The 17107-nt window shown below is 44.9% G+C and overlaps 1 protein-coding gene across 2 annotated transcripts in view; it reads left to right on the top strand.

Moving 5' to 3' along the window:
* The window catches only part of IGSF11 (immunoglobulin superfamily member 11), a 102436-nt gene that overhangs the window by 10786 nt on the left and 74543 nt on the right, over nt 1–17107 (top strand). The gene's annotated exons all lie outside the window — the stretch shown is intronic.

Raw genomic sequence — 17107 nt, 5'->3', positions numbered from 1 at the left:
TGTAGCACAGGCTACCATTTTCCTACCTTGGACAAAAGTTGGTATATGTTTGCACAGTGATCTAAATATATGTATCTGCTCTGTGCTGCCTTTGTAGGGAGAGCATATTATTTTTGCTTTTAGCAACCACTCTGTAGAAAGAGATAAGCATGAAGACAGAGGCCCATGTATTTTTCAGAACCTTTCATATCTATGCTTCATCCACCCACCCACGTTTTTAATGTTAATCTTTGTATAATCTTTCTCTTCACTGACTCAGGTAACAGCCATGTTATCTAGATCATCATGCAGCTGATGGGGAAAACTGAGGCCCAGAGATGGGAAGTGCCTTTCCCACAGTCATGCAGGATTCCCATGGGCAACCTGGGCTTGAAGCCTGCATCTCCTGAGTGCCAGCCCATGCCTTCCCCATGGGACCATGATGCCTGTCCACTGATTTAGTTAGTGGCCTGCTGGATACTTTTCATCCTGAGTTTTTATGGCAGTGGCTCCTGGATGGTTATCAACTTTGAGCCTTTAAAGAAATTCTGCGGTGACTAAATTGAATGCTGCTCTTCTCTCATCCTTGTCTCGACCACCTTCATGATGAATATCGTGCACAGCACCCCCAGAGGGGTGGCCCTGGGGTCACTGGGGATGATGTCTCACTTCCTTGACTCCGGCTTGCTGCCTGTTCACATGCTGGGTGCAGTCTGTGACACTGGTGGCAATTTTAAACCATCTGTGCCTTGAGGACCCTTTGGAGGAAATCTTTCCCTGCTTGGTTTTTCTGCGAGATCAACCAGGGATAGCTTAGAATTCAGGACTGGTTTGGGAGGCTTAGTATCCTTGCTGCCTTCTGACCTGCCTTCAATTTGTGTTTCTGTGTGAGCTTTGCAATGGATGGTGATGTGCTAGCCAGAGCACTGCTACAGAGGAGTCGATCTGGTCCTCATGCATTTTGAATTATTGTCTTCATTGCTCAAGGAAACCATAGTTTCCATCTGGTTTAATGCAGCCCTCCCTCCTTATCCACTCTCTACCCATGGTGTGGCTTCACTCTGGAAATGGGAAAAAAAAATAGAGCGCTGTCTGTTACAATTGGGATTTTATAAGGTACCTATGGGAATTAAGCACTCAATTCCCCCAGGTTCCTTTTGAACAGCCTAGCTGATGTGAATTTATGTTGCAAATAAGCAAGGAGTGGAAGCAGTCTTGTCAGCAGAACCACAGCTATTCTTCCTGTGTTTGGTGTAGCAACTGTCATGGTAAAGCTTATTTAGCTTTTAAGGTCTCTAGGTCAGGACCTAAGACTGGACTTTGCAAGAGGTATCTGATGTGAGTGGACCCTATACCCTTGCTCGCTCTGGCCCTGAGCTGAGGGTCTTTTAAAACACTCATAAGTACTGTGGAAATATTAGTGTGTAATAACACTGTGTGTAGGGCCCCTGTGCTGTGCTCAGGCTTTACAAATGCACCTGACATCCACTGGGCCAAGGACTGAGACTGCTAAGAGTCAATCCAGAATGGTGAAACTCTGCAAAACCAACCCTTTTTTCATTTCCAAGGAGTAAAAATGTGTATGGATGGTGAGGTGTAGCCTTTAGTTGCAACTCACAGCCAGTAGCAGCTGTGAGTTGCTTTGCAGATAATTGAGAGATTCTTTCTAAAACTGCAAGAATCTTTTTTTATTCTCTTCCTCCATAATCAAAGAATGACAGCTTACATCAGTTTTCCACAAATGGAGAAATTCAGTGACAATCATCACACTTTTAATTAAAAGTAAACAGTTATGATATTAAAAAAATAAACAACTGCTGGAGACCAAACAAGTAGTGGAATATAGCTGTCACTTAGATTAAGGCAGGACATGAACAAGATGAAAAAGCTGCCTTCATCCTTGCTTATGAGTAAGAACTCTATAGATTTTGTTTTCATGGCTAAAATGAATTTCATAGTGTATTTTAGTTTTTTTTTCCTGGAATTTGTTGCACTTGCCGTATAGCCAGGGCACAGCTGGCAACTTGTCTTGCAGCTTCAGAAGGGGAAAAGAGATTCAAGTGGGGATGCTGCTGACCCTGTGAGCCAGTGCAGAGCCAGCAGGTCCCAGAAAGCAACTGTTTTCCGCTGCCAGTGATCTTCTTCTAGATCTTCCTCTTCCCTTGGCTCTCTGATGCGTGTCTCCTGCATCTCTCACCTTTATGAGAGAGTTCAATATGTGGCTTGATGGACACAAAGAAATGTCCAGCCTTCACTGTGAATTTATATGAAATGGACCCAAGTTGTGTAAATCTCATTAAATTAGCCAACTGTGTAAGACTTCCATTTGTTTTGGCTTTGCTTAGAGAACAGCTTGGATTGTTCTCTCAGATTTGAAGTTATTCAGCCTCGGAGCTCAAAATCAAATAACAGTCTAAAATCAGACCAGGTCTCCTTAGCTCAGGTTTTAAAAGAGAAACGTATTACACTCCAAGTCCATTAAAGTCAAAAGGCTGCCTTAATGCGTGTGTATATATATAATATATAATAATGCATATATAACTGGACAGCCTAAATAAAGCAGCACTGGGAAATGCATAAGTTAATGATGCCTTGTTATGTATCCTCTATCATTTATGGCACGAATCCTGTATCTTTTATGGCATGAATTTTATAGTCTAAGTGGTAGTAAGATTAGAGGTAGGTGAATAATTTATAGCAAATAATTTATTTAATGAATTCCTCTTCCATTTCTATTTGCAAATTGTTTGTGAACATCCTGTGGTTTCTTTGCATTTTACTTATTTGAAATTACTTACTGAATAGCTTCTACAAATAATATTTGACATACCACAAGCTTATGAGCAGATTTGGTGTTTTTTTTTAATTCTTTTGTAGGAGGGGTAGCAGCATTTCATCTCCAGGTTTGGTTGCTCACCAGTGATACAGAGCAAAAGTTCATGCCATAGTATTTCACTATCCTGACAACTAAAAGTAATTGTTAGAATTCAGCAGTTTCTGAAAGGTATTGAGAATTAGCTATTACTTTTTAATAATTATTCAGACTGTTTGCATGGATAGGCAAGTTCAAAATTCACTTTTGTCAGCGAGTGCTAAAATTGCTCAAAATGTGTTACTTCCTTGTACATTCACGTCACTGAATTAGAATAGTTGCAGAAATGAACAGAATGCTGTAAAGTCCACAGTGTGCTGTGCATATGCCTGACTTCAGGCATATTCTTGAGTAGATGCATAAGTGGTAGAGTGGCAAATTATGAACTTCAGCATATGTTTAAGTGGTTTTCTGAATTAGGGACCAAAATAGAGAAAAAAGCAAATTTATCTTTCATGAAAGTGAACATGCAAGAGATTTTTGTTTCCTCATCTGCAGTTATGAGGCATTGCATCTTTCAGATGGGGAGGGGGAGAGGGGAAGCAATGATTTAAATATTGCATTAACTTGCAGTATTTTTGGTTTCATCAAACACAAGGCAGTTATTCTGAAGTTTCCCACACATGTCATTCTGTGTATTTTTCCCCCTTAAATATTGGAGGAATTAACATGAATAAATGAAAAAAACCCAACAAACTCACCAAATAAAAAACCTTTCCCAAAAATACTCAGCCATTAGTTTCAGTAACTATTTTACTTATATCTTCATTTTTAAAGACTTCTCAGATTTCAGAATAATTTCCATGTTCTTTTATCCACTTATCATGACTCTTAAAAAAGTTCATTTGGAAATATTAAATATTGTTTGACAGAAGTGACCATCAGAGAAAGGAAGTTTCTCTGGGTCTGCAAGGAATAGGTATGAGTTACTCTAGCATCTTAAAGAGCAGTCATAACAATGTAAACCGTTAAAGGTTTACATTCTTCTGTGCAACTTTTGAAAGCTACAGGTTGTGGAAAGCAGCTTCTGAAGTTTTGTGATGCATCCTTCAGCTTTGTAACACAGGTGGTGTTTCGCTGGCCTGGCTGGAAGGCACGGTTAAAGAGTCCATTTTGTGGGTTTGTGAACCAGTGAGGCCTCATGTTCTTCCCATTTGTGCCTTCAGGCTGAACTTTGTGGGCTCTCTTATGTCTAGGAGAGGGTTGAGTGTGGCAGTGAGTACCTCACCTGTACCTGCTCATCTAATTTCATGAACCCTATGGAAAGACAAGTAATATCTTTAAGGTCTTTTCTGTCAGAGCAGGGATGGGTGCAGGCGCCTTGTGTTCCAAGGAAACAATTGTTTCTGGGCCACAATGCCCATGGACATATTGAGTCGAAGTAGCTAGCAGAAGACCACAGATGGCTCAGGCCAGTGTGGTCTGGAATCTGGGAAGAGAAAAAGCCATCTCTAGGTGATGAATGATGTGTGGGATGCAACTGCAGAAATAGGCAGTCAATTTTGGTTGAAGAATAGCGACTGTTCCTGCTGACTTGTAAGGGCTAAAACGACCTCTTTGGAGCAGAGAGTCAGAGGAGTAAGGTGTTATTTCTTATGCCAGAGATCAGAAATGCACTCAAGCCTTGCTCTGCACCAAAGCCCCCGACCAGACATATCACAGGGACAATCCTGCAAAATGTTGTCATCAATGTCCGCCAATGCTTGTATGCAAGCAACTTGCATCGTGTACATGAGAAGAGGGATTTTTCCAAAAGGAGGGTTTTTGGACCTCTGTAGACATGTCTTGGCCTTTAGGAGATGATCTAGATCCCAATCTTGCACACATAGAAATCAATAGGAGAATTTCAGCTTTGTGTAGTTGGGAAGGTGAGGAAACCTTTGTCAGGCAGAAGAAAGGAGTGCTGGAGCTGGACTAGCAGTGTCTGCTGCAGGGAGGACTGTGGAGTCCCTGGACTGTGTGTTCCCCAATCTGTATTACTATTTATTGATCCATGCTCCTCACCCACTGTCCTCCTCCATGTTCTGTCCTGTGATTCCAGCCCCAGGGCTGGAGAGGATCCTGTGAGGAAAAGCTGGCAGTGGAATTCCAAATTTTGCACCAACAGTCTTCTTTCCTCTTTCTAAGGCTTTCTGAACATTAATCACAGAAAATTTATCCACGCTTATTGCTCATCTCTGGCACCTTTTATGACCTCAGCGACGAACACTGTGAAATTAAAAAGCAATCACCTATACCAAACAAGATAAACAACAAATGATCCCAACAGTCTGCCATGTGTCCTGTCACACTACAGGGATGCCTTTAGCGGCAAAATAAGTAGCACTGCATTAGGTTTAAAGGGGCAATGATGCTATATCCTGCAAGGGCTGTGGGCACTTGTATCTATGACAGGAAAAGCATCAAGAGACTGCTTGAGGTAATTGCATCCTCATTATTTTGAGACCAGAGCCTGGTCAGCTCAGGAAGGTGGGAGATCAAAGACCGCTTCTGAATTTAGGTTGGACTCACTTTCATAGAGCCTTGAGATGAAAATGGCAGAGGAGGTTAGTTTGCAAAGAAGTGTGGATATGTCTCCATCCAGTGGCTAGTGCCACTGATGACGAGTCAGAATCCCACAGAAATCCAGCTTTATTTGGGGAAATGTCCCAAAAGAAGGATGTGGCAGAGGGGAGGCTGCCTTCCTAAAATTGACTTTTAGAGAGGTCTAAGATGCGTTTTAACTTGTCTTGTGCCTTTCTCTCTTGTCCTGTGTCCAGTGTTATAAACATAGACTTATTCATAGTATCAATAAAAATAAAATATAATAATAATCATAATCATTATTATTAGCTATTTTACACTACCTTGGGGAAGATCCTGGTTATGCCAACTGGTTCTGCTGTGATTCCAATGGGATGGTGCACAGTTTCATACCTAAATGACTGTGGCCATACATCAGGCTCACTCTCTGTCTTTCACAGTCAGCCAGGACAAGTTGAAACAGGCAAAAGGAAAGAAAATAGACAAATTTCCGCATCCATAGCAGCTGGAGTGAACGCCAAACAGATGGGCTCTTCCACCCCGATTATCCTAACCTCCTAAATATAGAAATACAGGCTTTTTTTTTTGCTTCTTCTCTTCTATTTTTTTTATAAATTTAAATTACCCGAGGGGGTGGTGTTAGCTCACGCTAGGGCAGTGCTAACGAGTGCAAATAGAAGTCATCTGCTGACAGAGTCAGATCACGGCTTCTGCTCATGACTATCCCCCCACCCTGCCCACACACATTTTTCCCATTGGTAATGTGGGGATGAGTAGGGGCTGAAGCCATTATCTCTGTGGGGTAGGAAAATTTGTATGTGTGCATGAACCAGCTTTCATTTCAAATCTTGTCTGTGATTATGCAGATACACAGAGTAAATGAGCACCAAAGAAAATGGTTAAGAACTACATATCCTCCTCACCTCCTCCTGCAGATGGTTTGGTAAGTAGATGGGGCAGCTGTACTCAAGTCACTGGAGGAGTTCACAGCTATTTCTGTTATCATTCCACAAGCACACTGATAGATATAGAGTAGAAAGGTGTGGGGTCTGTTTTTTATCACGTCCCAACTCATGGTTTTATGGAGCATGCAGAGAGATTGAAGGGATGTCTTCTGGCAGCAGGCTGGTTGTGCCTGAACAACCTCATCCTTTTTGTTCTGCAGTGGTTGACACCAGCAAAACAACGCCAGGGTAATTCTTTGTGTGATTTGTTTGGACTTCTTTTGCTGTACTGAGCGCTTGGATAGGAAAACTACACTGGTTTGTTTTTTCTCCAATGGGGAAACACAGCACTTCACCAGTGCTGTGTTTTCCATTCATCTTCCAGATAACTTCTGCTCTTTCTTGCCCGAGGGCTGAACTTCCTACCTGTTTTCAGGCTTTTGTTCCCTGACCAGCCTTGGGAAGCAGGTGGCAGGAGGAGGTGCTGCTTGCATAACATGGCAGGGGACTATAAGGCTGCATGTCTTCCCCCCGCCCTCTTTTATACTTTCACAGTGGAGAGTGCATACACCTGGGTCTTGCTTTCCTCACCTCTAGGAAGGGAATGAATGACAGGGGTTTGTCTGGGAAAAACATGTGGGTGCTGTATTACCATTACCACTGTAACTGTGAACTAAGACATAATGAGGACAAAGGTTAGAAGCAAAACTGCTCTGACTTGGGGCCCAGCCAGGCAGAACTGCAATGTTTTTGCCTTGTCATTATGTACAAGGATGTGTTGTGCTCTGTGAATGTATCTATGCTACCATCAGTGCAGATATACAAATAGACCATGTATAAGACTTCAGAGACTCTGTGAAGAGGTTCTTTATCTTATGGGCTGCTCTCCATGTAAGGATGTGTGTAGTTTATTAAAAGCTCTCAAGGCTCATTTTGCTTGTGTGCTCATGCTCTCCTGCAGAAACCCAAACAGTTTTAACCTTAAACCCAGGTGCCAGAGTGCCACATGTGCTGTTGGCTTCTATAGGATCTGCATCTTCCTTGGAGGTCTTTCACGTGCAGGAGAGGTTGCTAACTTTTGGAGGAGGTTGGCTGGGGGAGGTGTAGCGTTTGCACCGTGGAAGAAAGCCTCTAGGAATAAGTTCATCCAGCAACTGGCAGGGTGACAGAACTGTAGGAAATCCTACCTTGGGGCAGGAGGATGAAGGTGGTGATTTCCTGAGGGTTGCTGTGCAGGGAATTGTTACCCCTGATATTTCCAGGGTAGAGTGCTTCTCTTGTTACACTGAGGTCATGCAGAGTAGCGTTGTCTGGACCGTGAAGCACACAGATGCTATAGATACTGGGTAGTGAGGCGAAAGCAAATACATCTGGAAGCTTCCCCTGGAAACAGTCTGTGTTTGGCATGGCAGGGGTCATTCCACCGATAATAAGCCCTCCTGGGGCCATGCTTATATTTACGCTGTGTTCCCCAGAGCCTGGGTCAGGAGAGGGCTTTGCAGCCTGGGTGCAGTGCCAGACCTGTGCTACCTTCCATGCTTTTGCTTAGGAGTCAAGATAAGCTCTCGCAGATACTGCATATAAGGGATCACAGTGGAGAAGCACCTAATTGGCTTTGCAGCAGAGGAGCTTTGGCATGGTTTATTCACTCTGATTCACGAGTGGCTGTATCAAACCTGGCTGGCACAGTGCAGGGTCACTCGAGCGTCTCTGTGCTGTGCACTTGAGTACTCCTGACCAGCAGCAGCTCAGGGGTGCAGGCACACCCGTGCTGGCTCCTCTGCACGCTGCCTGCTTGGCAGAACTGCCTCACTCAGGCTTTGAGCCACTGCTCGCCTGATCTGTCTCTCGCAGCGGCTTCACCTCATTCATGCTGCACAGAGCCAGGGCTCGGCGGCCAGCCGGACCTGGATAACTCTGATGGGAGCCACCACCGTATTTCTGCACCAACATCATGGCTAATCGACAACCTGCTCAGATCCTCTCTAGGGACACTAACAGTATTTTTGGGATTTAAAAGAATAATGATACCTCAAGGAGAGACTGGTTGTGCTGCTCGTGTTTAAGGATACCTGGTATTTTCAGTTATGCTTTTCACCTTTTCTTGCCTCAGTTTCACTCTTGGTAAATGAGGGTTAACAATCGCCCTGATTACAATTGTTGCCCCCCTGAGTAACTGTGGTGGTCATTATTGTTATCCTGTCTTTGCTTTGAGACACTTAACAATCTTGCCAGGTTTGAAAGACATGGCCCAGAATTTTCCTATCCCTGGATTCTAGCTCAGACTGACTTTGGATGGAAATTTTTACCCTCCTCTCTCCTATTTTTGAGAATAAGATTGAGGGGGAAAATGGGTTCCTGCATGTTTGAAAATGAAATGATTTTTTTTTGAATGCTATCTTTCTGCCGTGTTGTGAAGCCAGACCTTAAAATGCAACAGAAGGGTGGTCTGTGTGACATAGGTGTGCCTTCTGTCACCTTTGAGAAAATCTACCTGAATTAGGCTAGATAAAGAGCTTTTGAAAAATCAAATGTGATTGTCCATGTGCTCAGCAGAGGCAACAGAGAATTCAGCAAGGAAAAAGCCCTTGAGTTTTCACCCGTTACAGCTTTGTTGTGTGCTAGGGATGTGCATCATGCTACCCCCGGCACGCAGACCATGCTGAAAAGGTACTGAGACAAAGCCAGAGCTCCCCTGCAGGTGCCATGAGCTGAGCTAGGGCTGATCTTTGTCAGTAGGAGCAGGGTATGAGTCTGTGTCTCCCTTACTTGCTGAGGGGCTTTCCTTTGTCATACTTGGAGGTGTGGAGAAGCAAGCCACTTTGTTCATGTTCAAGGAAAGAGGGAGCTGGTCAGGGAGGTGACCAAGGCAGGGGTGCCTGGGGACAAAGGGGCATCATGAGAGTGGGAACGCACCAAAGAATTGGGGGTGGGGAGAAGAGAGGAAGTGGAGCCATATGGGACTGGATGGAGATGGACTCACTGGGAGTGAGTCACATTAATGGGCTGCCCCCAAACCTTCTCTTCTTCAGGCTACACCATCTCTCTCAGCCTCTCCTATGGGAGACAATGGTCACACAGAGGGATTAAGACTGGGAGTGGGGCTCTTCTTTGTGAGGGACCCTTTGGCCTGATGATGCTCAGAGGATAGGGATATGATGAGACTGGCTGGGCAAGAAGACCACTGTCTCATCCCAGGGGAACTGAAAAATTGGAAGAACTGAGCACTTTAAAATCTTCCCCAGGGATTCAGTGATTCTATCTTCTGGCTGGGATTTGAAGGTATACCATAAATATAACCTGCAGTCACATATTTAGTGTAAAGTCAGTAAGCCAGAGAATTAAATATATGCTCAGTTTCTGTCTATCCTGGAGGTTGACAGAAACAGGAACAAAGTGATTTATTTATTTATTTGTTTGTTTGTTTTAGTGCATGATCAGCAGTGCCAGTGGATATGACATCTGTTGCTGTTGCTTTTCTGGCAGCATCTAGGCTGAATACCTGAACTGTGTTGATACTTGAGTGATTAGACAGTTTGCTTATAAACTACCTTGATGAAGGCTGGTACTTGCGCAGCAGGGGTTTAAAAGGAGATGAATTAACATAATAAGAAGGTTATAACTATTAATAATTGCTATATTACTAACAATAAGCAGCAATTAATTTTTAAAATCTGGATAGTTTAATTTTCTGCTAAGTAGATTACCCCTTTCTCCGTTCCTTGCTGGTATGTTATATTTCTGAAGTTTGTCCTGTCACGTTTCTGTTGAGAGTTCATTGGTGTGGTGGCCATTCACTGCCTGTTTTATGTTTCCTGCTGTTCCACTGATGAGGAGAAGAGTTTTAGTGCAGGAAACATCCAGGAAAACATAGTGTGGGACTTCTGCAGTATAAGTATTTCATCATCATTGCTGGCAGTACGGGCATAATCTGGTTCTTCCTTTGGGAAGAAAATTGGGAAGGAAAAGGAGAGAGATGATTCTACTGTAAAGTAAATGGCTTCAGTTTGTGATTTAAAATGTAGAGAGGCTGCTAGACAAAAGGGATAGGCACGTAATTTCCCCAGGAGCTGCACGTGCTGAGCAGCACATTTTTGTTACCCAAATGGGGGAATCATAGCTGGGGTCTCTGGCAGCAAGGATTGCCAGGAGTGATGGGTGAGCTCACATATGCCATGTTATCTGCAGATCTAGTCTCTCCCCCAGCATGGAACCATCAGGGGAAGAGGAGCCACTGAGTGAAATGGGGACACAGCAGTCAAAAGATGCTTTGGGGGCAATAGTGCTCTTCCCTGCTTTTGTTGTTATTCAAAAGAGTGGAAGTTGAGGACAAAGTGGTCTCTTGGCTGAATGTGATGTATATTTTGTACAGGCTGTCTAACTCAGCCTTTGGCATGGAAATGGCTCACAGAAACTGAACTTGGGCCCCTGACATACACTAACTTAGCAGGTTTTTGCTCAGAAGCCATCATTCAGAAACAACAGAGATGGTGGTGTGTTTCAGGGCTTGGGCAGAGAGATATCTGTATAGCATGAGGGAGCAAACAGGATGGAGATTGAAGTTACCAGAGCACCTCCCTCCTGCCTCTCGTGGTAGCTGGCATTGCAGCAGGTTGACTGGAAGGACAAGAAAGCTGGTCAAACATGGTGCTAATAACAGTTGATGGCGTAGCATTCTCCCTCTCTTCCCTCTCACATTTCTCCATTGTAATGAAAGGCACTAAAGCCTGTGAAACATATGCCAAGATCACCATGTCTTATCAGCTCCAGTGAGCTGAGTCGTGCTGCAGAGAGGGGTTTGTAAATATTCTTTATTTGCAGGGAAGATGCAGGGTTTGGCTGTCCTCATCTGCTTGCTCCTATGTCTTTGTACAGGCAGGTTCAGTTGTGTAAGTGTTTGGCAGATGGCTGTTTGCTGCACGGGCATTCCTGGGAGCAAGTAGAAAAATTTTCTATATAGATTTTCTGGTTTCTTGCTCTCAGATTGTGACAATACACAACACACTGTGGTCGAAGTCACTGGCCACAGGAAGAGCTGGTGCAGGCAGACTCTCTTTCTCTCAAATGGAAAGTGTTTCTTTCCTTAAATCATTCACCAAGTGATTGTGAATAGAGAGTAAATCATTTTCAAATGGATCATGAATTGAGAGTAAATAATTTTTTTAATCGTGTGTTGTGAAGCAATCACAGATAGTAAGAGGGCTAAAATGGACACAAGGCATTGCCTGGAGAGTAACTGAACTGCTTTCTCCTACAAAAATCAACGGCAACAAGAGAGCCTCCTCCCCTTCCCTGCCCTCTGATCTCCAGGTGTTTTACTTGCGCATAAGTACCTATTGAATATATGGATGGTGTTGTGTGAAACCCACAGGTAGTGGCTCTTAGTTCCTAGGAGTGATACACATCTGGAGAGAGGGTTCATTTCTCTGCAAAATATGTTAGTCTTTCCCAGTGTGGAAGCATAACCTTTTAATTAAAGCAATCTCCCTCCCACCTTGGTGAGCCTTGAAAAGATGTATTTTGTTCTGTCTGTCCACAGCACTCTGTGCTTTATCTTAATGGTTTAGATACAGGTTTTCTTACCTACTGGGGCAGTTTGGAGACTGTCAGGTTTCTCAGCAAATGAAGCCTTCCCCGTGTTTCTCCATAGTTTTGTTTCCAAGTATGTTCCTGTTGTCTATTAGATAGTTAAGAAACAGAGCAAATGAGAAATACTGTAAACAATTACTTTCTAAAGTGAAGGGTGAAGGTGGGCAGGACTCACACGTTTAATTTTTTCCTTTGTTCATTGCATTTCACACTTCCTTTTTGAATACCTTTCCTGTGGATTACTCAGGGGGTTCCTGGCAAGCGCAGTTAAAAAACAGAGTCCAGTGTATAATTTCCTTTTTCTTGTCATTTGTGATCTTGTCTTGTAATAATTGAACTTTGGAGTAAGTCCCAACCAATTACTCTGAAACTGCATCTTTGTTATCCCGTTAGCAACAGCAAACCCCAAAACCAATCCCCAACTTTTTGGTTTTGCTCCCATTCGAGAAAGGAATATGCCAACTAAAGGTTGTTTTTAGGTTCTGTCTTTTTCCAGTGCCCTGCCTAGACAAATCATGCATTAGAAAAGGATGCCATTAAGACTGGGGGAAGAGATGTTTCCCTTCCTGATCAAGCCTGATCCAAGTTGAAGACTGGGATGAGGAGAGAGATCTGGACCTCAACTGCTGGTCTCTGTAGGGCAGCTACTGTCTTCCAGGCTCTTGTTAAAGTTGTTCAGCCTGGAGAAGAAAAGGTTCCAGGGAGATCTTATAGCACCTTCCAATACCTGAAGGGGGCTACAAAAGAACTGGGGAGGGACTTTTTACAAGGGCACAGAGTGACAGGACAAGAGGCAATGGCTTCAAACTGAAAGAGGGTAGGTTTAGATTAGATGTTAGGAAGTAATTCTTTACTGTGAGGGTGGTGAGGAACTGCAACAGGTTGCCCAGAGAAGTTGTAGATATTCCATCCCTGGAAGTGTTCAAGGCCAGCGTGGGTGGGGCTTTGAGCAACTTTGTCTAGTGGAAGGTGTCCCTGCCCATGACAGGGAGACTGGAAATAGATGATCTTTATGTCCCTTTCAACCCAAACAGTTCTGTGATTCTACCTAGAATTAATTTCAACTGAGCACCACAGGGTAGCACAAGCACAGCTGTGAAAATAAAACCGCAGGTCGGTTTGTAGAATTTCCTGTGATTGAAGTCATAATGTCTCCTCTTAATTAATTTAGTTTAGGTTTAATTTATTTAGGGTTTGCCTTGGTTTATTCCACTGATGAATTGCTCTCTTGGACAGCTTTTGTGAAGAGCTGCTGCATTTTCTTGCAGATTGGAAAAGCATGTTATCATGTAATGATCTAGCACAAGTTCTTGATGATACTACCCCCCTCCTCTTGCCTTGTCCACCCTTCCATCAGGGGAAAAAGAAATTGTAAAGGAAGGGATGGATTCACAGGTTCTGCTGTTTAAAGAACAGTGAGAAATTTCTTAGGACTTGATAACCATTTTTGCATGGAGTTATCAGCATGTCTCTGCACCAGGCTTGCTGCAAGTTCATGGGCACAAGTCCTTATTCCTTGGGGCTATTATTTCTCCCTACACGGCTCATTTGCATTTGAGATGTGGTTTTGGGATCATGGGCATGTTAGATGCCCAGCCTTACCTAATTTGCTTTTCACCGGGCAAGTTACACTGGGCACCTCCCTCGCCTTCACTGGGAAGGCTGGATTCCCTTTATCCCCCCACCAAAGGGTTTTGTTCTCCCCCTTCCAGCATCCATGTGCCCTGTGTGTGCTGGAGAGCGTCTCCCCCTCCTCCATCCCCTTCCCACTGTATCTTTTTCCCTATCCAAAGTCTCCTAGCAATCTTCTTGTTGTTTGTGAGGAGACAGCAATCCTCCTCCTCCACCCTGGCTGGGTGCAAGGCCCTGATTTCCATTTGAATAGCAGGCTTTCTGCTGAGGCTTCCCCACTGCCCAGGCGAGTGAACAAGGAGCCCACTGTTCATGGATGGGATGTTCAGCCAGCCCTGACGTCCCCGCTGTCCTCAATGCGGCTTTTCAGCCCCTCCACTGGAGCCCGGGGCGCCGGGCTGGTGGGGGACAGGATCCCGGCCCTGGGCAACATGCCACTCATTTTAAGCAGCCCCAGCCTGTTCCCACTTTGGGCTTTATGGTCTGTCAGAGGCTTGTTTGAGTCGCAGCTGGTTTTCGTGCGGCGCTGGGGTAATAAAAAAGGGAGGGATAAGTCAAACTGGAGTGGTAGCGAGGGATGGTGAAGAGATAGGGTCCTTTGCCAAAGGTTGAATGATGAGCGGGTGCCTTCATGGGGGTGACCATGCGTTGTGGCCAGGGCTTCTTTCTCACTAGCTCATGCTGACACCTCAGATCAAAGCTGACCTGTGCCTTGAGCCTGAAATATCCTTCTAAAAAACACATCCTGCCATATAGGTAGCTTTCTGTATTGGCACTTGTTTCCGGACGTGCAGGTGCCCCTTCCCACCTCCAAGGTTTCAGGGTAAACGCAGGACAGAGGAGCAACATCTAACCTCCTGCCCTGGGACTGTTGAGCCTGAGCAAATCAAACACTCCTGCCCCATCCTACTAACTCAGAGCATGTTGCCAGGGCTGACCTTGCAGTGAACTGGTTGGGTTTGAAGCACTGGAGTCTCATTAACACAGTCAGACGTGGATGAGGGCTAACACGTCCATGCTAATTTTTTTTGAGTTTTCCCTCCAGATGATGCTGGTGCAGGTGTTGTGACAGATTGGTCTCCACCATGGGGAAGCTCCTCTTTCCAGTGAGGTGTGAAATAACTTAACTACTTCTACTGCTTTCAGCATCCAGGGGCTCTAGGTGGCATGAGAAACCCCAACTGGCAAGCCACGAAGGAGCTCCCAATGTTGTGATGTGCCAGGCTGACTGTGGGTGCTGCTTTTCTGAACCAGTTTCCTTTTTTATTTTTTTTTCTGTGGGCAGAGGTATGGGACTCCGGGTTTGTTTGTGTTTTTCCCCAAATAGTGTCACACTGATGACATTTAAATTCAGTGGAGCAGGCACAGAAGGGGCAGCAACAGAGCAGGCTTCCCTCTCTGCTGCTGTAGGAAGAGCCAGCTGGAGCGTGGGGACAGTGATGAGGCCAGGCAGACCTCTGCCAGGGCTGGCAGCAAACAAAGCCCACTGAAACCGGTTACAATGTGTTAAATCGCTAGTTCACAGCAGACAAGGAGAAACCTTTCTCTTCTGTCAGTATGGGTAAATTGCTCATAAGAAAAGGTAACGATTTCTTTTGGTAACTTCTTAAATTTTAGTTTATCTGCACCTCTTTTTACTTTTCTTGGTTTTTCCACTGAGTATTGTTTGTTTGCCACTTGGATGCTGACCTCTTGCAGTCCTGATTTCTGTCTTTTGATGAATACATCAGTTCAAACAAGCTACACCCCTCGGCAGCACTCAGATAACGGAGCATGTACAGGGCCCTGGGGGTCTTGCCTTCACCCCCTCCGCTTGTATCTCAGCTCTGGCAGCAAGGTAGGACTGGTGGTGTGAGGGCGGCACTGAATCCTGCAAGCAGTGTGGGGCTCATTCAGGTTGGTGGTGGAGACTTGGAGCACATCAGAGACTGCTTTTTTACTGTCAACAGAAATCCAGCATTCCCTGTTCCCCAGCTGTAGGTGCCCTGAGTGATGCTGTTTGGTTACTCCAATGCTCTTGTTACAGAGCCAGCTCTGTGTGAAGGACAGGCTGTTGTGGCTTCCTGCCTGTGCCCATGGGTAAAGGGGCAGAAGGGAGAGTAAGACACAGCTCTGCGGAGGTGTGGAGGGTCTTAGCTGCTGTCCTAGCCTCCACTGACTTTGTTGGGAATTAGGTACTGAAATATTCTTAGCACCTGGACATAATAAGTGGAGACTTCAAGCAAATTGGTGGCAGTACCTGGGAGAGGTACCAACACCTTCCCAGCTTGGTGATATAGCCACAGGATGATTCCTCCTCCTGCAATCAGTCTCCTGGCTGCCCATATCAGCACTGGGAATCTCATTGCACTCTCAGATTTCATGCACCTGTGACTAGTAAGAAGGGCTTTCTTTTTCCCAGCTCACTCTGCCTGCCATGCTGGAGTGGGGACTGGGAAGCTCTGGTGGACTGGCACTTCCAAGTATTCATCAGTGAAGTCAATTACTCCAGTAGAAGCTATTTCCTTCCCCATAGGAAGGAACAGCACCTTTCTGTTTGTTTTGCAGAGAGGATGCTGTGGCAGCAGTCACTGCTGCACCTCGGCAAGTCTGTGCAGATAACACACAGCAAGTCACAGAAAATGTATTCTTTCCGCAGGGGTTTAATTAGGCTGTGAATCACATTAGCAGAGAGGGCACACTTATGGTGCCATACGGTGGACATCACTCAAGCTGGGCATGAAAGGGCAGGCACTGCAGGGTGTACAGCAGAGACCGAGCCATCCTGACTCTGCTCCCTGAGACTTGCAAAGGCTGAATAAAGCACAACACTTATAGTAGTGCACTTCAATTGAGCCTGGTTGTAGGAAGCACTACCAGAACTGTGCGGGATCTCCAGAGACATGAATGCTCTGGCAGAGAATCCTCGCAGAGTGGGAGGGAGTTTGGGCAGTGTGCCTGTGCCTGTGTTGCTGTGTGTACTTGTGTTGTGGCCGGGATGTGTTTTAAAGGTGTGTGAGGAAATGTGGTGTTGGAAATGTTGCTTTGATTCTGTGAGTGGGCTCCAGGTTGCCCTCTGAGCCTGTGTTGGAAGACTGCTAAATATTGTGTCATCTGTCCTTTAAATTGCCTCATGAGCAGGGTACTGGGGATATGGCTGGGTGGGAAAGGGGGACATTGGCTGAGCTGTGTCTCTTTTCCTGCTTTTTACTTTGTCATTCTTCACAAAGAGTTGAAGTTGGATGAAAAAATAGGAAATAGATCTTCCCCAAAATGTCATCCTCAAAACCAGTAGTGATTGAAAGGGAGTATGCATAAACTTAGAGTGTGCAGGAAAGGGCCTGGACTGGTTTAGTCTGTGACTGAAGCCTGAGCAGCTGGTGAGTGAAATCATATAGGTGTGTGCACACAAACACACACAAACATAGAGCTCTACATTTGTCAGCAACAGTTGAGTACCGTGGCCTCTGCATGTGAAAGATCATATCTGTGCTAAAGGTGCATCACTCAGGGATGGTCATGTTGTCAGGGACTGCAAAGGAGAAAATCATTGATATATATTGCTGGAAGACCTAAAAGGTTGCAGAAG

This window comes from Neopelma chrysocephalum, unplaced genomic scaffold, assembly GCF_003984885.1.
Source record: "Neopelma chrysocephalum unplaced genomic scaffold, ASM398488v2 Primary Assembly neopelma1_60, whole genome shotgun sequence".
Classification (NCBI taxonomy): Eukaryota; Metazoa; Chordata; class Aves; order Passeriformes; family Pipridae; genus Neopelma; species Neopelma chrysocephalum.
This window is presented reverse-complemented; position numbering and strand designations above follow the sequence as displayed.